The 25,319-nt window shown below is 50.1% G+C and overlaps 1 protein-coding gene across 2 annotated transcripts in view; it reads right to left on the bottom strand.

Moving 5' to 3' along the window:
* The window catches only part of CIMIP4 (ciliary microtubule inner protein 4), a 42,531-nt gene that overhangs the window by 10,089 nt on the left and 7,123 nt on the right, over positions 1-25,319 (bottom strand). The window lies entirely within an intron of this gene.

Below are 25,319 nucleotides of genomic sequence, written 5' to 3'. Positions count from 1 at the left end.
GAGTTGGGAAACATTGCCTGAGCAGAAGGAATCAACTGTTTTTCCAGGATAACCTTGTATCCGGTTTGATTCATACATCCTTCACAAAGATTAACCTGCCCAAATCCAGCCTTGCTCCTCCTCCAAATTTCACAGTGGGTGCAAGACACTGTGGCTTGTACACCTCTCCAGGTCTCTGTCTGACCATTAGACGACCAGGTGTTGGGCAAAGCTGAAAATTAGACTCATCAGAGAAGATTACCTTACTCCAGTCCTCTATGGTCCAACCATTATGGTCTTTGGCAAACTTCAGTCTGGCTCTCATTTGCTTATCAATGATGAAAGGCTTTTTTCTAGCTTTACATGACTTGAGCCCTGCTTCTAGGAGCCTGTTATGAACTGTTCTTGTCGAGCACGTCACCCCAGCTGGAATTTGCCTTTCCTTTTGTAGGTCTCTTAATGTCATCCTGCGGTTGCTGAGGGACATTTGAATGAGATGACGGTCATCCCGGTCAGTGGAGAATCGTTTTCGCCCTCTGCCGGTCTGTCCCCAATGTCTGCTGTTTGACCTTGTTGTAATGGACTGCCATCTTAGAAATTTTAAGGATGGAGGCAACATGACGCTCACTGTATCTCTCTGCTTGTAAAGCCAGAATTGAGCGATTCTGTTCCTCATTCAAGACTTTTCTTTTGGCATGGTTAAAAGTTATTTTTTCATTCCTATTACTCTTGGGATTTTACTAGCACTTGTTTTGCCATCCAGCTTGTCCTATTGCTAGAGGATTGTGAACACTAGAGTTGAGCGAAACGGGTCGAAAAATTTCAAAAGTCGCCGACTTTTGGCAAAGTCGGGTTTCATGAAACGAAACCCGACCCTAGGATGAGGTCGGCCACGAGGTCGGCGACTTACGCGCCAAAGTCGCGTTTCAAAAGTTTGTTTTGCGCTCTTTTTCAGCCAATCAGGATCCACGGACACTGTGGGCAACGTGATGACATAGGCAGGGGTCACCACCATCTTTCAGAAGGGCATGCAAGTGATTGGCTTGCTTTGGTGGGCGTCACAGGGGGTATAAAAGGGCGTGCACGCCGACCGCCATCTTACTTCTGCCGATCTCAGTATAGGGAGAGGTTGCTGCTGATTCTGTAGGGAGAGCGTTAGGCAGGGAAGAAGACAAAAAAACTGCTTCTGCTGCTAGCGATTTGGCCTGCACAACACACCAGTCACTGTGTGTGCAGTGCAAGGGGAGGCTATATAGTGGTGTATCAGTGGTGTTGGTTGTTGGGCTGTCTTCTAAGGCTTCCTGACATTCCTGCATTGCTGTTTACCCACTGCTCCGCAAACTGCTTTTTTAAAAGCAATCCCAATTTTTTTTTTTTGTCCTGCTGAGAAGAAAAAAAAACTGCTTCTGCTGCTAGCAATTTGGCCTGCACAACACACCAGTCACTGTGTGTGCAGTGCAAGGGGAGGCTATATTGTGGTGTATCAGTGGTGTTGGTTATTGGGCTGCCTTTTAAGGCTTCCTGACAGGCTGGCATTGCTGTTTACCCACTGCTCTGCAAACTGCTTTTTTAAAAGCAATCCAATCTCCCTTATCCTCTAGTCACTTTTGTCACAGCTGTGCCATCGAGCCTGTCACATAGCGCTCAGATATTCATTGGGCCTCACACAATCCAAAAGTGTCCAGTGTCCAAAAGTGTGTGCAGAGATTCAAAATCTCCCTTATCCTCTAGTCACTTTGGTCACAGCTGTGCCATCGAGCCTGTCACATAGCGCTCAGATATTCATTGGGCCTCACACAATCCAAAAGTGTCCAGTGTCCAAAAGTGTGTGCAGAGATTCAAAATCTCCCTTATCCTCTAGTCACTTTGGTCACAGCTGTGCCATCGAGCCTGTCACATAGCGCTCAGATATTCATTGGGCCTCACACAATCCAAAAGTGTCCAGTGTCCAAAAGTGTGTGCAGAGATTCAAAATCTCCCTTATCCTCTAGTCACTTTGGTCACAGCTGTGCCATCGAGCCTGTCACATAGCGCTCAGATATTCATTGGGCCTCACACAATCCAAAAGTGTCCAGTGTCCAAAAGTGTGTGCAGAGATTCAAAATCTCCCTTATCCTCTAGTCACTTTGATCACAGCTGTGCCATCGAGCCTGTCACATAGCGCTCAGATATCAGTGGGCCTCACACAATCCAAAAGTGTCCAGTGTCCAAAAGTGTGTGCAGAGATTCAAAATCTCCCTTATCCTCTAGTCACTTTGGTCACAGCTGTGCCATCGAGCCTGTCACATAGCGCTCAGATATTCATTGGGCCTCACACAATCCAAAAGTGTCCAGTGTCCAAAAGTGTGTGCAGAGATTCAAAATCTCCCTTATCCTCTAGTCACTTTGGTCACAGCTGTGCCATCGAGCCTGTCACATAGCGCTCAGATATTCATTGGGCCTCACACAATCCAAAAGTGTCCAGTGTCCAAAAGTGTGTGCAGAGATTCAAAATCTCCCTTATCCTCTAGTCACTTTGGTCACAGCTGTGCCATCGAGCCTGTCACATAGCGCTCAGATATCAGTGGGCCTCACACAATCCAAAAGTGTCCAGTGTCCAAAAGTGTGTGCAGAGATTCAAAATCTCCCTTATCCTCTAGTCACTTTGGTCACAGCAGCTGTGCCATCGAGCCTGTCACATAGCGCTCAGATATTCATTGGGCCTCACACAATCCAAAAGTGTCCAGTGTCCAAAACTGTGTGCAGATATTCAAAATCTCCCTTATCCTCTAGTCACTTTGGTCACAGCTGTGCCATCGAGCCTGTCACATAGTGCTCAGATATTCATTGGGCCTCACACAATCCAAAAGTGTCCAGTGTCCAAAAGTGTGTGCAGAGATTCAAAATCTCCCTTATCCTCTAGTCACTTTGGTCACAGCTGTGCCATCGAGCCTGTCACATAGCGCTCAGATATCAGTAGGCCTCACACAATCCAAAAGTGTCCAGTGTCCAAAAGTGTGTGCAGAGATTCAAAATCTCCCTTATCCTCTAGTCACTTTGGTCACAGCTGTGCCATCGAGCCTGTCACATAGCGCTCAGATATTCATTGGGCCTCACACAATCCAAAAGTGTCCAGTGTCCAAAAGTGTGTGCAGAGATTCAAAATCTCCCTTATCCTCTAGTCACTTTGGTCACAGCTGTGCCATCGAGCCTGTCACATAGCGCTCAGATATCAGTGGGCCTCACACAATCCAAAAGTGTCCAGTGTCCAAAAGTGTGTGCAGAGATTCAAAATCTCCCTTATCCTCTAGTCACTTTGGTCACAGCAGCTGTGCCATCGAGCCTGTCACATAGCGCTCAGATATTCATTGGGCCTCACACAATCCAAAAGTGTCCAGTGTCCAAAACTGTGTGCAGATATTCAAAATCTCCCTTATCCTCTAGTCACTTTGGTCACAGCTGTGCCATCGAGCCTGTCACATAGTGCTCAGATATTCATTGGGCCTCACACAATCCAAAAGTGTCCAGTGTCCAAAAGTGTGTGCAGAGATTCAAAATCTCCCTTATCCTCTAGTCACTTTGGTCACAGCTGTGCCATCGAGCCTGTCACATAGCGCTCAGATATCAGTAGGCCTCACACAATCCAAAAGTGTCCAGTGTCCAAAAGTGTGTGCAGAGATTCAAAATCTCCCTTATCCTCTAGTCACTTTGGTCACAGCTGTGCCATCGAGCCTGTCACATAGCGCTCAGATATTCATTGGGCCTCACACAATCCAAAAGTGTCCAGTGTCCAAAAGTGTGTGCAGAGATTCAAAATCTCCATTATCCTCTAGTCACTTTGGTCACAGCTGTGCCATCGAGCCTGTGACATAGCGCTCATATATCAGTGGGCCTCACACAATCCAAAAGTGTCCAGTGTCCAAAAGTGTGTGCAGAGATTCAAAATCTCCCTTATCCTCTAGTCACTTTGGTCACAGCTGTGCCATCGAGCCTGTCACATAGCGCTCAGATATTCATTGGGCCTCACACAATCCAAAAGTGTCCAGTGTCCAAAAGTGTGTGCAGAGATTCAAAATCTCCCTTATCCTCTAGTCACTTTGGTCACAGCTGTGCTATCGAGCCTGTGACATAGCGCTCAGATATCAGTGGGCCTCACACAATCCAAAAGTGTCCAGTGTCCAAAAGTGTGTGCAGAGATTCAAAATCTCCCTTATCCTCTAGTCACTTTGGTCACAGCTGTGCCATCGAGCCTGTCACATAGCGCTCAGATATTCATTGGGCCTCACACAATCCAAAAGTGTCCAGTGTCCAAAAGTGTGTGCAGAGATTCAAAATCTCCCTTATCCTCTAGTCACTTTGGTCACAGCTGTGCCATCGAGCCTGTCACATAGCGCTCAGATATTCATTGGGCCTCACACAATCCAAAAGTGTCCAGTGTCCAAAAGTGTGTGCAGAGATTCAAAATCTCCCTTATCCTCTAGTCACTTTGGTCACAGCTGTGCCATCGAGCCTGTCACATAGCGCTCAGATATCAGTAGGCCTCACACAATCCAAAAGTGTCCAGTGTCCAAAAGTGTGTGCAGAGATTCAAAATCTCCCTTATCCTCTAGTCACTTTGGTCACAGCTGTGCCATCGAGCCTGTCACATAGCGCTCAGATATTCATTGGGCCTCACACAATCCAAAAGTGTTCAGTGTCCAAAAGTGTGTGCAGAGATTCAAAATCTCCCTTATCCTCTAGTCACTTTGGTCACAGCTGTGCCATCGAGCCTGTGACATAGCGCTCATATATCAGTGGGCCTCACACAATCCAAAAGTGTCCAGTGTCCAAAAGTGTGTGCAGAGATTCAAAATCTCCCTTATCCTCTAGTCACTTTGGTCACAGCAGCTGTGCCATCGAGCCTGTCACATAGCGCTCAGATATTCATTGGGCCTCACACAATCCAAAAGTGTCCAGTGTCCAAAAGTGTGTGCAGAGATTCAAAATCTCCCTTATCCTCTAGTCACTTTGGTCACAGCTGTGCCATCGAGCCTGTCACATAGCGCTCAGATATTCATTGGGCCTCACACAATCCAAAAGTGTCCAGTGTCCACAAGTGTCTTCAGAAATTCAAAATCTCCCCTGTCCTATAGACACCTTGTACCTTGTTTTACATTACTATATAGTTTGTTGGATTTTGTCTACATTTCTACCAAAAATGAGGAAGGCTGGTGGAAGAGGCCGTGGAATTGGGCGGGGGTTGGCAGCTGGTAATGATGGTGTTGGTGGTGGATCTGATGGTAGTGGCAAGAGCAAAATAGGACCGAATGCAGGAGGTGTTGAGCCTGCGTCATCGTCTGGCTACATAAGGCCTCGAACGCTTAGTTTTCTAGGAGTTGGCAAACCGCTTTTAAAGCCAGAGCATCAGGAAAAAGTTTTGTCTTACATTGCTGACTCAGCCTCCAGCTCTATCGCCTCCTCTTCTTCAGTTGTAAAAAGTAAAAGCACCGAGTCGTCATTGGAGGCTCATGTTCATGAACCACACCTTTCCTTGTGTCCTTCACCCCAACCAAGATTGAAGAATGACGCAGGCCATACTACTGATTACTCCATGGAGCTGTTTTCACATACCATGCCTGGATTATCAAGTGAAATGGTGAATTACCCAGGCCAAGATGAATCTGACATGGAGTGCACTGATGCACAGCCGCTGATGGATGATTCTGCTGGTACATTCACTCAGAGCACTACATTGTCCTCGCAGTGTACAGAGCCAGATTCTGACCCTGATGAGACTCAGGTGCCCCTTCCCGCACACTATACCACCATACACGGTGACACAGAGGAAGGTGCACATGACATAGAAGAGGAGGTGATGGATGACCCAGTTGTTGACCCAGATTGGCATCCATTGGGGGAAGAGGGTGCTGCTTCCAATAGCTCAGATGAGGAGCATCCACAGCAGACATCGACATCGCAACAGCTGTTATCTGGCAGGCCCGGAGCACTCCAAAGACAGGTTCCAAACATCAAAAGAGTTGCTGGACAGCTTGTCCAGAGGGTCAAAAGATCACAGCGTGCTAGGCCGCAAAATGTCTGCCAAAGTAGGAAGAGTGCAGTGTGGCACTTTTTTGAACAAAATCCTCATGATCAGGCCAAGGTTATCTGTAAGAAGTGCGCAAAGACCTTTAGCCGAGGGAAAAATCTGAAAAATTTGAATACCAGTTGCATGCTTAGACATTTAACCAGCATGCACTTGCAAGCGTGGACACAACACCAAACCTCAAGTGCCACATGTGCAACTGATCACAACGAAGGTAGTCAGCAACGCTACATTGTTTCCCCCACTGTAAGCCCACCGGTTAGCACAGCAGCAAATGTTGAGGTGTCGTTGCAAGGCCACAGCAGTCAGGGAATCCCACTGTTATATCAAAGAAAGACTGATTCTAGGCCATCAGAAAGAACACCAACTCCATCACCATCATCAACCCTCTCTCAGTCCTCCCTGTCCACCGCTACTTCCACCATATGCAGCTCTCAAGTCCAGCTCACCCTCCCAGACACTATGAGTAGGTCAAGAAAGTACTCAGTCTCTCATCCGCGTACACTGGGTTTGAACGCCCACATTGCCAAACTAATCTCGTTTGAGATGATGCCCTTTCGGTTGGTGGAAAGCACAGCTTTCCGCGAACTCATGGCCTATGCAGTACCACGCTATGACCTACCCAGTCGCCACTTCTTCTCTCGCAAAGCCATCCCAGCCCTCCACCATCATGTGAAAGACCGCATTGTCCATGCACTCAAGCAGTCAGTGAGCGGAAAGGTGCACCTCACAACTGATGCATGGTCCAGTCGGCATGGCCAGGGCCGTTACGTGTCCATCACTGCGCACTGGGTTAATGTGGTGGATGCAGGGTCCACAGGGGACAGCGGTGGTGGGACAGTGCTGCCTTGCCCACGGTATAGGAAACAGTTGGCTGTAGGCGTTCGACCCTCCTCCTCCTCCTCCAGAAGCGAAAGCTCGTCCACAGAGCGCAGTCGTATGAGCACTCCATCTGCAGCTGCCACTGTTGCACACGAGGTGTCCCCCTATCGAGCAGCTAGTGGAAAGCGTCAGCAGGCTGTGTTGCAGATGATGTGTTTGGGCGACAGACACACCGCCGAGGTGCTGGCCGAGTACTTGAAGCGACAAACTGAGTCATGGCTGTGCAGTGTACATCATGAGGCAGGCAAGGTAGTTAGTGATAACGGCCGTAATTTTGTGGCAGCCATAGCCCTTTCCAAACTCAGCCACATACCTTGCTTGGCTCACACCTTGAACCTGGTGGTGCAGTGCTTCTTCAATTATCCGGAGTTAACAGCCCTGCTCCAGAAGGTGCGAAGACTGTGCGCGCACATCCGCCGGTCGCCTGTACACTCCGTTCGTATGCAGAAGCTGCAGCGATTGCTCCACCTTCCCAACCACCGCCTCATTATCGACATTGCAACAAGGTGGAACTCCACCCTGCACATGGTGGAGCGGCTGTGCGAGCAGAGGCAGGCCATAATGCATTTGTGGGAGGATACACGGCCAGGCACTTTGAGAGCAGACATGGAGTTGACAGGTGTGCAGTGGTCGAAGCTGAAAGACCTCTGTAAAGTCCTTCAGTGTTTTGAGGAATGCACACGGCTGGTAAGCGCAGACGACGCCATCCTAAGCATGAGCATCCCACTTATGCGTCTGCTCATGCAAACTTTGACGCACCTTAAGGAGCAGGCGTCTGCAGCCAATGTTGATGAGGAGGAAGAGGAGGAGGGAATCCTTGATGACATTCAGCCATTGTCTGCTCAGGGACCTCTCCTGGACGAGGTGGAGGAAGAAGAGGAGGAGGAGGATGATGATGGGGATGATTACTTAGGGGAGGAGGATGCATCTCGTGGGGCAAGTGAAAATGTTGGCGTGGCAAGGTCTGGTACAGGGTTTGTGCGTGACTGGAGGGATGTGGATTTGCCAGAAAGTGCTCCTCCACCCAGCACTCGCAGTGCATCATTGACACCGGGAACATTGGCCCACATGTCAGATTATGCCTTGCAGATCCTAAAAAGGGACCCCCGCATTGCCAAAATGATGAACGATGACGACTACTGGTTGGCCAGCATCCTGGATCCACGCTATAAAGGCAAATTACAAAACATCATGCCACAGGAGAACCTTGACCTAATATTGGCTAATAAACAAGCAACTGTGGTAAATCGGTTGCTTGAGGCATTCCCAGCACACAGCAGCGGTGATGGTTCTCACACGAGCCGTACGGGCCGGGGGCAGCTTGGCAGAGGTGTTCGTGGTGCACACAGCAGAAGTGGCGTTGGAGACAGGGGTTTCATGACAATGTTGTGGACTGATTTTTCAAATACCGCTCACACAACTGGTAATACTGCATCGATGGAAAGTGACAGGAGACAGCAGTTGTCAACTATGGTTACAAACTACTTTTCCTCCCATATCGATGTTCTCCCACACAGGTCATTCCCCTTTGACTATTGGGCCGCTAAACTGGACACCTGGCCTGAATTGGCCCAGTATGCCTTACAGGAGCTCGCTTGCCCAGCTGCAAGTGTGCTATGGGAAAGAGTCTTCAGTGCAGCTGGATCAATCCTGACAGAAAAAAGGACCCGTCTGTCAACCCAAAATGTGGATGATCTAACCTTCATTAAAATGAACCATGCATGGGTTTCCAAGGATTTTGTCCCACCTTCCCCTGATGACACATAGGGTGACAGAAAAATGGCTTGCTTTGGTCCACCTCTTCCTGGGACTTCACCTATTTCGCCTTTTGCATCAGCTGAATGTCCAACATCAACATATGCCACTTTCTAAAACTCCCTAACTGTGCTGCCTCCCCCCCCATGGCCGGGGTCACCACCTAGCGCACGACACCGTGCGAGTGCCGTTGCCCTGGACAGGTGGGTAGGCCGACTCTTGGGCGCGGGCACTGGCACAGGGTCCCTCATAGTGCAATCAAGTGTCTATGACGGTGGTGGTGCACACCCGCCGTCAGACACACCACTGTACTATGAGGGGCCCAGTGCCAATACCGACGCCCACGAGTGGGCCCCCATTGCTTGGGCAGGGCCCCAGCATTTGCAATCTTTACCTCTCCCTGCTCCTCCGCTGTGTAATCTGGGCCGTCAAATCCATACTGTGCCTGACACCGTCTGAGTCTGCCTCCTGATGTATAGACATATATTTTGAATGTGTACGCTATCCATACATGTTATCCGGGGAAACGGTACCCTTTCTAACCTTTGTGCAATCACGTGCAATCCATACTGGGCCTAACACCGTCTGAGCCTGCCTCCTGATGTATAGACATATATTTTGAATGTGTACGCTATCCATACATGTTATCCGGGGATACGGTACCCTTTCTAACCTTTGTGCAATCACGTGCAATCCATACTGGGCCTAACACCGTCTGAGCCTGCCTCCTGAGACATATATTTTGAATGTGTACGCTATCCATACATGTTATCCGGGGAAACGGTACCCTTCCTAACCTTTGTGCAATCACGTGCAATCCATACTGGGCCTAACACCGTCTGAGCCTGCCTCCTGAGACATATATTTTGAATGTGTACGCTATCCATACATGTTATCTGGGGATACGGTACCCTTTCTAACCTTTGTGCAATCACGTGCAATCCATACTGGGCCTAACACCGTCTGAGCCTGCCTCCTGATGTATAGACATATATTTTGAATGTGTACGCTATCCATACATGTTATCCGGGGAAACGGTACCCTTTCTAACCTTTGTGCAATCACGTGCAATCCATACTGGGCCTAACACCGTCTGAGCCTGCCTCCTGATGTATAGACATATATTTTGAGTGTGTACGGTATCCATACATGTTATCCGGGGAAACGGTACCCTTTCTAACCTTTGTGCAATCACGTGCAATCCATACTGGGCCTAACACCGTCTGAGCCTGCCTCCTGATGTATAGACATATATTTTGAATGTGTACGCTATCCATACATGTTATCCGGGGAAACGGTACCCTTTCTAATAGAGTTGAGCGATACCAGCCGATACTTGAAAATATTGGATCGGAATGGATCGGCCGATCTTAAAAAAAAGTATCGGTATCGCCGATTCCGATACCGGGAACCAATGCAAGTCAATGGGGCCAAAATATCGGAATTAAAAAAAACCCTTTCTTTCCTTGTAGGTTAATTCTACATGAAGAAAAACAACTAAGAATAATGTAGAATGTATTGTGGGAGGTGGAGGAGACATTAAAGCCATAGAGGTTTAGCCCAATCAAATGGAATAGCAGGAATTAAACTTTTTTTTTAAAGATGTTAGGAGTTACAAAGATATTGACTATGTTAGCCTCATTTATATTTTGCCAGACATGTATGTCTTCTTCTTCTTTCTTCTTTCTTCTTCTTCTTCTTCTACTTCCTTTTTTTACATTCTTCTTCTTCTTCTTCTTCTACTTCCTTTTTTTACATTCTTCTTCTTCTTCTTCTACTTCCTTTTTTTACATTCTTCTTCTTCTTCTTCTTCTACTTCCTTTTTTTACATTCTTCTTCTACTTCCTTTTTTTACATTCTTCTTCTTCTTCTTCTACTTCCTTTTTTTACATTCTTCTTCTTATTCCTTTTTTTACATTCTTCTTCTTCTTCTTCTACTTCCTTTTTTTACATTCTTCTTCTTCTTCTTCTTCTTCTTCCTTTTCTTACATTCTTCATATTCTTCTTATTCAACAATTATTATTCTACATATTCAGCTTCTTCATCTTCTTCCTATTCTTCTTCATCATATTCTTGTTTGTGTCAGGCATTCCTGTAGTTGTTATCTAGAAAAGTTAGAAGTTTACACCTTCCGTTCTGCCTGTCACAAAAGATTTACAACAGGATTTGTCCGCGTTCAGTTTGGCCTGCAGCAGCAGGCCTTTTCCAGGGGCACCACGAGGAGGAACGGACTCACCCCCATACACTGCTTAGTCTTCTTCTGCTTATAAATAAGATAATATCATTTGCTCAGAGTATTAGTCTTATGCTTAATTTTCTTCTGCTTTGTTTTTTTTATGCTTCTTTGTCTTCTCTCTCTTGTTGTTCTGCATCTTGGTGGTTGTCTTCCTGTTCTTTGTCCTCTTGAACCAGCTGACGGTACTGGCACCCGGAGGGGCAGCAGAAGGAACAAGAGCCAATGGCACTACCGAGGACCAGCTGACGGTGCTGGAACCCGGTTACTAAGCAGGAGGTACCTGTGCTACAAAGCACTACCAAGGACCAGCAGACGTTGCCGGAACTCGGATACCGAGATGGAGGCACCTAGGCCAAAGGCTCTGACGAGAACCAGCTGACGGTGCTGGAACCCGGAGGGGTAGCATAAGCTGCAAGAGCAAATGGAAATAGCGAGGACCAGCTGACAGTGCTGGCACCCGGAGGGGCAGCAGAAGGAATAAGAGCCAATGGCACAACCGAGGACCAGCTGACGGTGCTGGAACCCGGTTACTAAGCAGGAGGTACCTGTGCTACAAAGCACTACCAAGGACCAGCAGACGTTGCCGGAACTCGGATACCGAGATGGAGGCACCTAGGCCAAAGGCTCTGACGAGAACCAGCTGACGGTGCTGGAACCCGGAGGGGTAGCATAAGCTGCAAGAGCAAATGGAAATAGCGAGGACCAGCTGACAGTGCTGGCACCCGGAGGGGCAGCAGAAGGAATAAGAGCCAATGGCACAACCGAGGACCAGCTGACGGTGCTGGAACCCGGTTACTAAGCAGGAGGTACCTGTGCTACAAAGCACTACCAAGGACCAGCAGACGTTGCCGGAACTCGGATACCGAGATGGAGGCACCTAGGCCAAAGGCTCTGATGAGAACCAGCTGACGGTGCTGGAACCCGGAGGGGTATCAGAAGTTACCCCTGAAAAGCAAAGTTGACATGCCGCAAGCTGGCCGCAGTTACCGAATCACACAGTCCTACAGGGGGTGCTTGTCCTACTGGAACTATGGAACAAACCTTTCTTACCAGAACCCGCAGTCCACATAGGAAGCACCTAAACTGCTGGCACCCTAGCCTCGGCTAACCCAACCGCAACACGACATGGCAACTTGGGGTGGCAAACTGACATTGACACTTCCCGGAAACAGCAGGCAGGGCTGGAACCAAGCTGGGCAGGAGGGAGTACCCGTGCCAAAGTCAGTTATGAGCAGCAACTGGCGATGTTGGAGCCCAGGACAAGCACTTAGCAGGCTGAGGCCTGATGTGCTGTCAATTGGGAGGCAGCAGGACAGATTGCCATCAAAACAGCAGGGGAACAGCTGACGTTACTGAACCCCACAAACACAGGAGCTAGTGTTTTACTCTGTGAAGACGGCACTTCCGAGCAACAACTGGCTGTGTTGAAGCCCAGGGACAAGCACGGAGCAGGCTGAGGCTGCATTGAAGAAATTTTAAGATCGGTTGTAGACTACTAATTTGAACCAAGCTCCACTTAGGCCTGTGGCTTCACTGATTTTCGTATTTCCCCTGTCCTCCAACCCCGCCAGTTACAGCTCCGAAGTGGCGTCTGCACAATCCACACTTGTTCCTGTGTTACAGGTGTTCAGTCCGGTCAGTTAATCCCCTGATGTGTGTCCGGCAATGTCGCCTGCTCTGTCCACATTCCCATTATGGGAATGTGGACAGAGCAGGCGACATTGCCGGACACACATCAGGGGATTAACTGACGGGACTGAACACCTGTAACACAGGAACAAGTGTGGATTGTGCAGACGCCACTTCGGAGCTGTAACTGGCAGGGTTGGAGGACAGGGGAAATACGAGAGACAGTGGAGCCACAGGCCTAATTGGAGCACGGTTAAAAATCAGTAGTGGTACGACTGTGTAGGCAGCAGGAGACTTTGCCATCCACACAGCAGGGGATCAGCTGACATTACTGAACCCCACTGAGACACGGGAGCAAGTATCTCTTTCCGTGTGGACGGCACTTCCGAACTACAACTGGCTGTGTTGAAGCCCAGGAAATAGGAGGGTGTAGGCAGAGGCCTACTGTATTTTGAATGAGGTGACAGCAGGAGAGACTGCCATCCACACAGCAGGGGATCAGCTGACGTTACTGAACCCCACTGAGACACGGGAGCAAGTATCTCTTTCCGTGTGGACGGCACTTCCGAACTACAACTGGCTGTGTTGAAGCCCAGGAAATAGGAGGGTGTAGGCAGAGGCCTACTGTATTTTGAATGAGGTGACAGCAGGAGAGACTGCCATCCACACAGCAGGGGATCAGCTGACATTACTGAACCCCACTGAGACACGGGAGCAAGTATCTCTTTCCGTGTGGACGGCACTTCCGAACTACAACTGGCTGTGTTGAAGCCCAGGAAATAGGAGGGTGTAGGCAGAGGCCTACTGTATTTTGAATGAGGTGACAGCAGGAGAGACTGCCATCCACACAGCAGGGGATCAGCTGACATTACTGAACCCCACTGAGACACGGGAGCAAGTATCTCTTTCCGTGTGGACGGCACTTCCGAACTACAACTGGCTGTGTTGAAGCCCAGGAAATAGGAGGGTGTAGGCAGAGGCCTACTGTATTTTGAATGAGGTGACAGCAGGAGAGACTGCCATCCACACAGCAGGGGATCAGCTGACATTACTGAACCCCACTGAGACACGGGAGCAAGTATCTCTTTCCGTGTGGACGGCACTTCCGAACTACAACTGGCTGTGTTGAAGCCCAGGAAATAGGAGGGTGTAGGCAGAGGCCTACTGTATTTTGAATGAGGTGACAGCAGGAGAGACTGCCATCCACACAGCAGGGGATCAGCTGACGTTACTGAACCCCACTGAGACACGGGAGCAAGTATCTCTTTCCGTGTGGACGGCACTTCCGAACTACAACTGGCTGTGTTGAAGCCCAGGAAATAGGAGGGTGTAGGCAGAGGCCTACTGTATTTTGAATGAGGTGACAGCAGGAGAGACTGCCATCCACACAGCAGGGGATCAGCTGACATTACTGAACCCCACTGAGACACGGGAGCAAGTATCTCTTTCCGTGTGGACGGCACTTCCGAACTACAACTGGCTGTGTTGAAGCCCAGGAAATAGGAGGGTGTAGGCAGAGGCCTACTGTATTTTGAATGAGTTTACAGCAGGAGAGACTGCCATCCACACAGCAGGGGATCAGCTGACGTTACTGAACCCCACTGAGACACGGGAGCAAGTATCTCTTTCCGTGTGGACGGCACTTCCGAACTACAACTGGCTGTGTTGAAGCCCAGGAAATAGGAGGGTGTAGGCAGAGGCCTACTGTATTTTGAATGAGTTTACAGCAGGAGAGACTGCCATCCACACAGCAGGGGATCAGCTGACGTTACTGAACCCCACTGAGACACGGGAGCAAGTATCTCTTTCCGTGTGGACGGCACTTCCGAACTACAACTGGCTGTGTTGAAGCCCAGGAAATAGGAGGGTGTAGGCAGAGGCCTACTGTATTTTGAATGAGTTTACAGCAGGAGAGACTGCCATCCACACAGCAGGGGATCAGCTGACGTTACTGAACCCCACTGAGACACGGGAGCAAGTATCTCTTTCCGTGTGGACGGCACTTCCGAACTACAACTGGCTGTGTTGAAGCCCAGGAAATAGGAGGGTGTAGGCAGAGGCCTACTGTATTTTGAATGAGTTTACAGCAGGAGAGACTGCCATCCACACAGCAGGGGATCAGCTGACATTACTGAACCCCACTGAGACACGGGAGCAAGTATCTCTTTCCGTGTGGACGGCACTTCCGAACTACAACTGGCTGTGTTGAAGCCCAGGAAATAGGAGGGTGTAGGCAGAGGCCTACTGTATTTTGAATGAGTTTACAGCAGGAGAGACTGCCATCCACACAGCAGGGGATCAGCTGACGTTACTGAACCCCACTGAGACACGGGAGCAAGTATCTCTTTCCGTGTGGACGGCACTTCCGAACTACAGCTGGCTGTGTTGAAGCCCAGGAAATAGGAGGGTGTAGGCAGAGGCCTACTGTATTTTGAATGAGGTGACAGCAGGAGAGACTGCCATCCACACAGCAGGGGATCAGCTGACATTACTGAACCCCACTGAGACACGGGAGCAAGTATCTCTTTCCGTGTGGACGGCACTTCCGAACTACAACTGGCTGTGTTGAAGCCCAGGAAATAGGAGGGTGTAGGCAGAGGCCTACTGTATTTTGAATGAGTTTACAGCAGGAGAGACTGCCATCCACACAGCAGGGGATCAGCTGACGTTACTGAACCCCACTGAGACACGGGAGCATGTATCTCTTTCCGTGTGGACGGCACTTCCGAACTACAACTGGCTGTGTTGAAGCCCAGGAAATAGGAGGGTGTAGGCAGAGGCCTACTGTATTTTGAATGAGTTTACAGCAGGAGAGACTGCCATCCACACAGCAGGGGATCAGCTGACGTTACTGAACCCCACTGAGACACGGGAGCAAGTATCTCTTTCCGTGTGGACGGCACTTCCGAACTACAACTGGCTGTGTTGAAGCCCAGGAAATAGGAGGGTGTAGGCAGAGGCCTACTGTATTTTGAATGAGTTTACAGCAGGAGAGACTGCCATCCACACAGCAGGGGATCAGCTGACGTTACTGAACCCCACTGAGACACGGGAGCAAGTATCTCTTTCCGTGTGGACGGCACTTCCGAACTACAACTGGCTGTGTTGAAGCCCAGGAAATAGGAGGGTGTAGGCAGAGGCCTACTGTATTTTGAATGAGTTTACAGCAGGAGAGACTGCCATCCACACAGCAGGGGATCAGCTGACGTTACTGAACCCCACCGAGACACGGGAGCAAGTATCTCTTTCCGTGTGGACGGCACTTCCGAACTACAACTGGCTGTGTTGAAGCCCAGGAAATAGGAGGGTGTAGGCAGAGGCCTACTGTATTTTGAATGAGGTGACAGCAGGAGAGACTGCCATCCACACAGCAGGGGATCAGCTGACATTACTGAACCCCACTGAGACACGGGAGCAAGTATCTCTTTCCGTGTGGACGGCACTTCCGAACTACAACTGGCTGTGTTGAAGCCCAGGAAATAGGAGGGTGTAGGCAGAGGCCTACTGTCTTTGTAATGCGGAGACAGCAGGAGAGACTGCCATCTCCACAGCAGGGGATCAGCTGGCAATGATGAACCCCACTAACACTTGAACGAATGTGTTTGGCTCTGTGGAGACGACACTTCTGAACACCAACTGACGCTGTTGGAGCCCAGGATTAGGCGAGGAGCAGGCTGTGGCCTACTGGATTTTGGCAGGTGAAGGCAGCAGGAGACTTGCCATCTCCACAGCAGGGGAACAGCTGGCAGTGCTGAACCCCACTAACACTCTAACGAAGGTGTTTGGCTCTGTGGAGACGACACTTCTGAACACCAACTGACGCTGTTGGAGCCCAGGATTAGGCGAGGAGCAGGCTGGGGCCTACTGGATTTTGGCAGGTGAAGGCAGCAGGAGACTTGCCATCTCCACAGCAGGGGAACAGCTGGCAGTGCTGAACCCCACTAACACTCTAACGAATGTGTTTGGCTCTGTGGAGACGACACTTCTGAACACCAACTGACGCTGTTGGAGCCCAGGATTAGGCGAGGAGCAGGCTGTGGCCTACTGGATTTTGGCAGGTGAAGGCAGCAGGAGACTTGCCATCTCCACAGCAGGGGAACAGCTGGCAGTGCTGAACCCCACTAACACTCTAACGAATGTGTTTGGCTCTGTGGAGACGACACTTCTGAACACCAACTGACGCTGTTGGAGCCCAGGATTAGGCGAGGAGCAGGCTGGGGCCTACTGGATTTTGGCAGGTGAAGGCAGCAGGAGACTTGCCATCTCCACAGCAGGGGAACAGCTGGCAGTGCTGAACCCCACTAACACTCTAACGAAGGTGTTTGGCTCTGTGGAGACGACACTTCTGAACACCAACTGACGCTGTTGGAGCCCAGGATTAGGCGAGGAGCAGGCTGGGGCCTACTGGATTTTGGCAGGTGAAGGCAGCAGGAGACTTGCCATCTCCACAGCAGGGGAACAGCTGGCAGTGCTGAACCCCACTAACACTCTAACGAAGGTGTTTGGCTCTGTGGAGACGACACTTCTGAACACCAACTGACGCTGTTGGAGCCCAGGATTAGGCGAGGAGCAGGCTGGGGCCTACTGGATTTTGGCAGGTGAAGGCAGCAGGAGACTTGCCATCTCCACAGCAGGGGAACAGCTGGCAGTGCTGAACCCCACTAACACTGTAACGAAGGTGTTTGGCTCTGTGGAGACGACACTTCTGAACACCAACTGACGCTGTTGGAGCCCAGGATTAGGCGAGGAGCAGGCTGTGGCCTACTGGATTTTGGCAGGTGAAGGCAGCAGGAGACTTGCCATCTCCACAGCAGGGGAACAGCTGGCAGTGCTGAACCTCACTAACACTCTAACGAATGTGTTTGGCTCTGTGGAGACGACACTTCTGAACACCAACTGAAGCTGTTGGAGCCCAGGATTACGCATGCCGCATGCAGAGGCCAATGGGCAGCGGTTTTTATGGAGGTTGTGGACTACTACTGATTCTAACCATGCTCCACTTAGGCCTCTGGCTCCACTGTCTCTACTATTTACCCTGGCCTCCAACCCCGCCAGCTACATCTCTGAAGTGGCGTCAGCACAATCTACACTTGTTCCTGTGTTACTGGTGCTCAGTCCCGTCAGTTGATCCCCTGATGTTTGTCCGGCAAGTTCGCCAGCTCTGTCCTCATTCCCACTACTGGTTATGGGAATGTGGACAGAGCAGGAGACCTTGCCGGACACACATCAGGGGATAAACTGATGGGACTGAGCCACAGGAACACAGGAACAAGTGTAGATTGTGCTGACGCCACTTCAGAGATGTAGATGGCGGGGTTGGAGGTCAGGGGAAATAGTAGAGACAGTGGAGCCAGAGACCTAATTTGGGCACGGTTAAAAATCAGTAGTGGTTTGAATGTTGATGGAGCTGGTGACTTTGCTGTCCACACAGCAGGGGATCAGCTGGCATTACTGAACCCCACTAACACAGGAGCTAGTGTGTTTCTCTGTGCAGACGACACATCTGAGCGACAACTGGCTGTGTTGAAGCAAAGGGATTATAGTTCAGGTGGTAGAAAAATGAACACACCAGCAGACCTGGATACAGTTGCCAACCACTAATTTAGTCTGTAAGAGGAATGGCAAAGTCTTTGGAGATCCAGGCCTTGTTCATTTTCAGAAAAGTCAGCCGGTCAACATTATCGGAAGATAGTCGCGTGCGACGGTCTGTTAGTACACCACCTGCGGCACTAAAGACACGTTCCGATAATACACTGGCAGCAGGGCAAGCCAGCACCTCCAATGCATACTGGCTAAGCTCTGGCCATGTATCCAGCTTAGAGACCCAAAACTTGAAGGGGGAAGAGCCATCTGGGAGTACAGCGACAGGGCAAGACATGTAGTCTGACACCATCTGACGGAAGCGTTGCCTCCTGCTGACTCGAGGCGTCGCTGATGGTGTAGACAATTGTGGTGGACACACAAAACTTTGCCACATTTGCCTTGTGCTGCGGCGCTGCCTCTGCTCCCTCTTTGTGCAGAGTTTCCTCCACTGCCTCGACGCACAGAGCTGCTTTGTAAAGCACTAGCAACAATGCTGTCGGGTGGAATGGAAAACATTATGGACTGCACCAGTGACTCTTCGTACTCCCGCATTTTACGCTCCCGGTTCAACGTTGGTATGAGCCTTTGTACGCTGTCCCGGTAGCGAGGATCTAGGAGGGTGTACACCCAATAATCAGCCGAGACGAGAATGTGGGCGATGCGGCGGTCGTTTCTCAGGCACTGCAGCATGAAATCAACCATGTGCTGCAGACTCCCAACTGCCAAAGAACCGCTGTCCCCTGTTTGAGGCGTGACCTCGGCCTGCTCTGCATCACCCCACCCTCGCTGTACATACTGAGTAGAGGTTTGTGTACCTCCCTCCTCTGGAGAGATGTCTTCCTCCTCCATCGACTCCTCCTCATCCTCCTCACAAAGTGTCCCCTGCCTAGGCCTTTGTGAGGAAACACGTAGCGCAGACTGTCCAGAAGCAGATGGCATTTGGGACTCCTCATCCTCCACCTCTTCTGAAACCTCATCCCTTAGTGCTTGCAGTGTTTGTTGAAGCAGGCAGATAAGGGGGACAGTCATGCTGACTAGTGCATCATCTGCACTCGCCATCCGCGTGGATTCATCGAAGGCACGCAAAACGAGGCAGATGTCCTTCATAGAGGCCCACTCAATGGTGCTGAAGTGTGAACGGCGCACAGTGCGACTTGTTTGCGCCTGATGCAGCTGGTACTCCATGACTGCTGCCTGCTGCTCACACAACCGCTCCAACATATGTAACGTTGAATTCCACCGGGTGGGTAGGTCACATATGATGCGATGTTCCGGAAGGCCAAATCGTCGCTGCAGAGCAGCGAGGCGCGATCTTGCCGTGCTGGAACGTCGCAAGTGAGCGCACTCTATGCGGACCTTGTGCAACAGTGCAGCAAGATCCGGATAGTCCCTCAGAAAGCTCTGCACGACCAAGTTAAGAACATGTGCCAGACATGGGATGTGTGTGAGGTTGCCTAGGCCAAGAGCTGCCACCAGATTTCGGCCATTGTCACACACTACCAAGCCCGGCTGGAGATTCGCTGGCCCAAACCACACATCGCTCTCCAGCTTGATAGCATTCCAGAGCTCCTGCGCTGTGTGGCTTCGATTCCCCAAAGAAATTAATTTGAGTACAGCCTGTTGACGTTTGGCCACGGCTGTGCTCATATCGGTCGTAACAGGCTCCTGCTCTGCTGTTTCTGAGGAACTTGAGTAGGAGGAGGAGTCTATGTGTACAGACTGGAGTCCTGCAATCCGTGGCGTTGGAAGAACACGTACAGCGCCACTCTCCAGATCCGTACCCGGCTCCACAACATTGACCCAGTGGGCAGTGAGGGAAAGGTATCGTCCCTGTCCATGGTTACTGGTCCACGCATCGGTGGTCAGGTGGACCTTGCTACTAACGGCGTTTAGTAGCGCATGTTTTATTTTGCCCTCAACATGTTTCTGCAGGGCAGGGACGGCTCGCCTGCTGAAATAAAAGCGGCTGGGCACGTTGTATTGGGGGACTGCCAATGCCATTAAGTCCCGGAAGGTGTCAGTGTCCACCAGCCTGAATGACAGCATTTCAACTGCCAGAAGTTTGGCAATGCCAGCATTCAGAGACTGTGCTCGGGGATGGTTTGCCGAGTAAGGGCGCCTTTTATCCCATGCCTGTGCTACCGATGGCTGTGATGGATGGGAACGTGCTGCTATGGGTGTAATCTGACAGGGTCTCCGGACAACAGTGGCAGAGGTTCTTCCTTGGCGATCCTGTGAGGAAGCCGAACCAGCAGTGTGTGAGCTGGAGGAAGAGGGCCCAACACGAACTGAAGAGGTGGTAGGTGGTGCTGTACGTTGGCCTACGTCTTCAGGGTGTCTCTGCAACTCCAACTCGTGCTTGGTGCGCACATGTTTCCACATATTTGTGGTATTGAGGTTGCTGACATTTCTCCCTCTTTTGACTCTCTGATGACACAGCTTGCATTTGACAAAGCAAATGTCATCTGCAACTGTGTCAAAAAAGGACCACGCACTGCAACTCTTGTGAGCGCCCGGTTTGCCTTTGGAAGGAGGAATGCTCCTAACGGGTGCCGAAGTGGAGGGTACAGGCAACCAAGTCTTCCCCCTCCCTCTGCCTCCTGTTTTGGCCGGTAGGGGAATCTCTTCCTCCGAGCTGCTCCCACCACCTTCCTGTTGCTCACGCCATGATGGGTCAAGGACCTCATCATCTTCCCTCCCGTCTTCAAACAGCTGCTTCTCCGGGGTTGTCTCGCCAGCACCGTACGCACCAGAAAGTGGCAACTGAGTCTCGTCATCATCTGATGCGTACTGAGGTGTGCTGACCATAGGCACTGGCCCACTCGCCTCTTCAGATTCAGAGGGACAAAGAAGTTGCGCATCACTGCATACTCCCTCTTCTTCACATTCAGGAATGCTGCTTGGCTGGCCCCCTCTTTCCAAGCCAACAGATTCCGAGAACAGAAGTAGAGACTGTGATGGCTCCTGTCCATGTCTCTCTGACTGCCTGGGCACTTTGGCAGGTGGTGAAGAGACAGATGGTTGCTCTTCGGTGCTCTGACCCTGAGAGGATGTGGAAGTAATTGAAGTCGATGCGTTAGCTGCCATCCATCCGACAACGGCTTCAATTTGTTCCTCCCGCAGCAGTGGGGTACGTTGAGGTCCTACAAAGCTGCGCATAAAGGACTGTTGCCTGCTAAAACTGGGGGATGCTGATCCACTGGTGCCCGCAGCAGGCCCAGAATCCCCACGTCCTCTACCTGTAGAATCCCCACGTCCTCTCCCTGCAGAATCCCCACGTCCTCTCCCTGCTGAAACTCCACGCCCACGCCCACGCCCACGCGCCTTACTCCCTGCCTTCTTCATCTTGCAAGACTGCTTAAGATAGGCAAAAAAGTACAAAGGGGGGCCTTAGTGTGCTTATTCCTGAACAGCTGGTTACAGGTACAAGAAACACTAATTTTATGAAGTGTGTGTGTGTGTGGACTAGACTTTAATAGGAGCTGATGTGGCCTACACAAGTTCAAAATGTAGTGTTTGGTGAACTTTTTTTGTGGTTTCTTTGTTGGAAACAAACTCAAAGTATGTGAACAAAGAATTGAAACTGATAGTATCACCAACTTTTTGGAGCTATTACAATGCAGGCAGGTAACCTACAATGCAAAAGATGAGGCTCCAAAAAAATTGGGTAATACTAATCTGGCTGCGCCGGCAGGGCACAAGCCAGAAAAAAAGGCTCCTCTATCTACTCCTATATAGTGTTTGCAACCAACCAATGTTGATGGATACGGATGGATGCACACTAATAGGAGAAGAAAAAATGAGCTGCACTCAAAGACAAATATGTGTGAGGCAGTGACGCACGTTGAGCGTCCTACAACCAGACGTAGCTGCAGGACACTCTACTCAGCGTGAGCTGCACTCACACACAGTCAGAGGCCTCTCAGACAGCCGTCAACAGTGCAGCTAAGTGGGCACTGGCACTGACAGGCTGCAGAAAGGCTCCGCTGTGTACTCCTTTATAGTGTTTGCAACCACCGTAGATGGAGACGGATGGATGCACACTAATAGAAGAAAAAATGAGCTGCACTCAAATAAAAATATGTGTGAGGCACTGACGCACGCTGAGCGTCCTACAGCCAGACGTAGCTGCAGGACACACTACTCAGCGTGAGCTGCACTCACACACAGTCAGAGACCTCTCAGACAGCCGTGAACAGTGCAGCAAAGTGGACACTAGCACTGAAAGGCTGCAGAAAGGCTCCGCTGTCTACTACTAGTGTTTGCAACCAACGTATATGGATACGGATGGAAGCACACTAGATTGAAATTATGTAAAAAATGCAGCTCAAAAAATAAAAGATGTATGAGGCAGCAGTGATCACACTGGGTGGCCTACAGCCTGACATGGCTGCAGGACCCACTCCACAGCGTGAGCTGCACTCACACAGCCCTTGCAGACAGCTGTGAACACTGCTGCTAGGGCAAAGAAGGCTACAGTGGTGGTTTATGTAGCCTGGGTAAAGCACTAGATGTTTGGTGGAATCGCTATTTCTAACTGTCCCTCACAGTCTTCTACAGCAGCCTGTCCCTAACTGAATTCACAGCAGAGTGACCAGAAATGGCGGCTGCGGTGGCTTTTATAGTGCATCATGACATCATTTCGGCAGCCAATCACAGCCATGCCAATAGTTAACATGCCTACATGCCTAACAGGATGTGCCCACACTTCGGAGGATTCCCATTGGCTTAATCAAAGCAAGCAGGCTCATAGCATGATGGGAACTTCCTATTCCGATTCCGATTCCGGAATCCGATATGACAAAAGTATCGGAACTAAGTATCGGAATTCCGATACCGCTAATATCGGCCGATACCCGATACTTGCGGTATCGGAATGCTCAACACTACTTTCTAACCTTTGTGCAATCACGTGCAATCCATACTGGGCCTAACACCGTCTGAGCCTGCCTCCTGATGTATAGACATATATTTTGAATGTGTACGCTATCCATACATGTTATCCGGGGAAACGGTACCCTTTCTAACCTTTGTGCAATCACGTGCAATCCATACTGGGCCTAACACCGTCTGAGCCTGCCTCCTGATGTATAGACATATATTTTGAGTGTGTACGGTATCCATACATGTTATCCGGGGAAACGGTACCCTTTCTAACCTTTGTGCAATCACGTGCAATCCATACTGGGCCTAACACCGTCTGAGCCTGCCTCCTGAGACATATATTTTGAATGTGTACGCTATCCATACATGTTATCCGGGGAAACGGTACCCTTTCTAACCTTTGTGCAATCACGTGCAATCCATACTGGGCCTAACACCGTCTGAGCCTGCCTCCTGATGTATAGACATACATATATTTTGAATGTGTACGCTATCCATACATGTTATCTGGGGATACGGTACCCTTTCTCACCTTTGTGCAATCACGTGTAATCCATACTGGGCGTGAGAACGGCTGGCGAGCTGTTAAGCAAGCTACAGCACCTGTGGTTTGCACACGTAAGTTTTTCATTTTTTCAGGAATGACGGTTAGGCCTAATTCCGGATCTGCGGTTGACCTGCACTTACTGGGAAATCATTGTTCGCGGGTAATAATTGTAATCAGTGATCCCCATCACTAACGTTGTTCAGCGGGTTATCTGCACCTGTAAGCGACAAACGCTGGCCTTTTCAGTGTAGCGCACATGCAGCCACGGACATGTAAGGGCATGACACACCAGTTATTGGCCAATCTCATGTGCCAGAGCCTCACGTGTCCCTCTAGTAAGCCGGACTCGGACCGCGGGGCATGACGGAGTCTCATTCGTTAACGGAATTAAGCTTGCAATGTGTGCATCTGTTCTGTAGCTGGCATGGTTGAGGTTTCCCAGGTGGAGTCGAATTTAACCGTAGGCTCCACTCCTGGTGGTGCCCTTCTGGACATTCCTTTAAGGTTCAGCTTTGCAACCATACTGCCCACGTAAAACAAACACTTTGCCTTCATGAACGCTGTTTGGAGGGTCATGACTCGTGGGAATAACGCCGCCCAATCAGTTAACCTTCTAGAGAGATCCTTCGTTGCTCCCAAGCATGACATCACACTCCCTAGGAAGAAGGTAATGCCACTGTGGCGACCGTACTCCTGGGGGCGACACAAGTGCACTGATGCCCAGCCACTGCTCGATGAATCTTCTGGTACATTGACCCAGACCACTACATTCCCCTCGCATGCTACACGACCTGAATCTGACCCTGATAAAACTCAGGTTACCCTTCCCATATACAGTTCCATCTTACACGGTGACAAAGAGGAAGCTGCAGATGAAAGTGCAGGTTCGGCCCACCCGCCATCAGACACACCACCGTACTATCAGGGGCCCTGTGCCAGTGCCGTCGCCAACGAGTGGGCCCCCCCTGCTTGCCCAGGATCACAGCACTTGCAAAGTTGAAATACTGTGCAGTGAGATGGAAGATGGGGACGACGAGGAGTCCAGACAAGTACAGGGATTCCCTAGCGAGGAGACTTATTTGATTGTTTTCAATGTTGGGACAGCAATTTTTGGGGAGCACTATACTCTGGAGAATGATAGATGGGGCCCACCATACACTGGAACATTCCAAAGGTGGACATCAGACACTGGAGCAGCATTTACAGGGCCCATTATACACTAGAGCATTAGAAATGGGGCCCATTATGTTTGGAGCATTATTTGGGCCCATAAGACAGTGAAGCTTCATCCATGGGGACCAACATATACTGTAGCATTATGTGGAGCTCATCATATACTGTTTCAAACATTATATGGGACCAATGATTCTGTATGGAGAAATAGATGGGCCTCGTCATGAGATGTAAAAAGTGAGGTATTTTTCATTGTACTATACCGCTATTTTTCTGCCGTATCGGAGCATGATGAGTTGTGGTATGTGTTAAAGGGGCGCTCTTTCGCCCAGGGCACATGAAAACCTGCAGCCAGCCCTCCCCCCCACAACTTTAGCCAAATAACCCCCATTTTTCAGTGCGTAACCTGTATTATGAAGTTAATTAAGGTTGACAAGCTTAAGTAAGAAGAATTGATGCTTTTGGCATTCAAATGGGCACTGTAGGTGTGTTTCCTGTCCTCCTCTCACTGCCGACTTTTATTCCCCATTGACTTACATTGGGTTTCGTGTTTCGGGACGACCCGACTTTTCCCTATAATCGGACGATCT

Source organism: Dendrobates tinctorius, unplaced genomic scaffold (genome assembly GCF_039654945.1).
Source record: "Dendrobates tinctorius isolate UK_male_01 unplaced genomic scaffold, ASM3965494v1 ptg000038l, whole genome shotgun sequence".
In the NCBI taxonomy this organism is placed as follows: Eukaryota; Metazoa; Chordata; class Amphibia; order Anura; family Dendrobatidae; genus Dendrobates; species Dendrobates tinctorius.
Note: the sequence above shows the minus strand (reverse complement) of the source record. Positions and strands in the feature narration are given on the sequence as shown.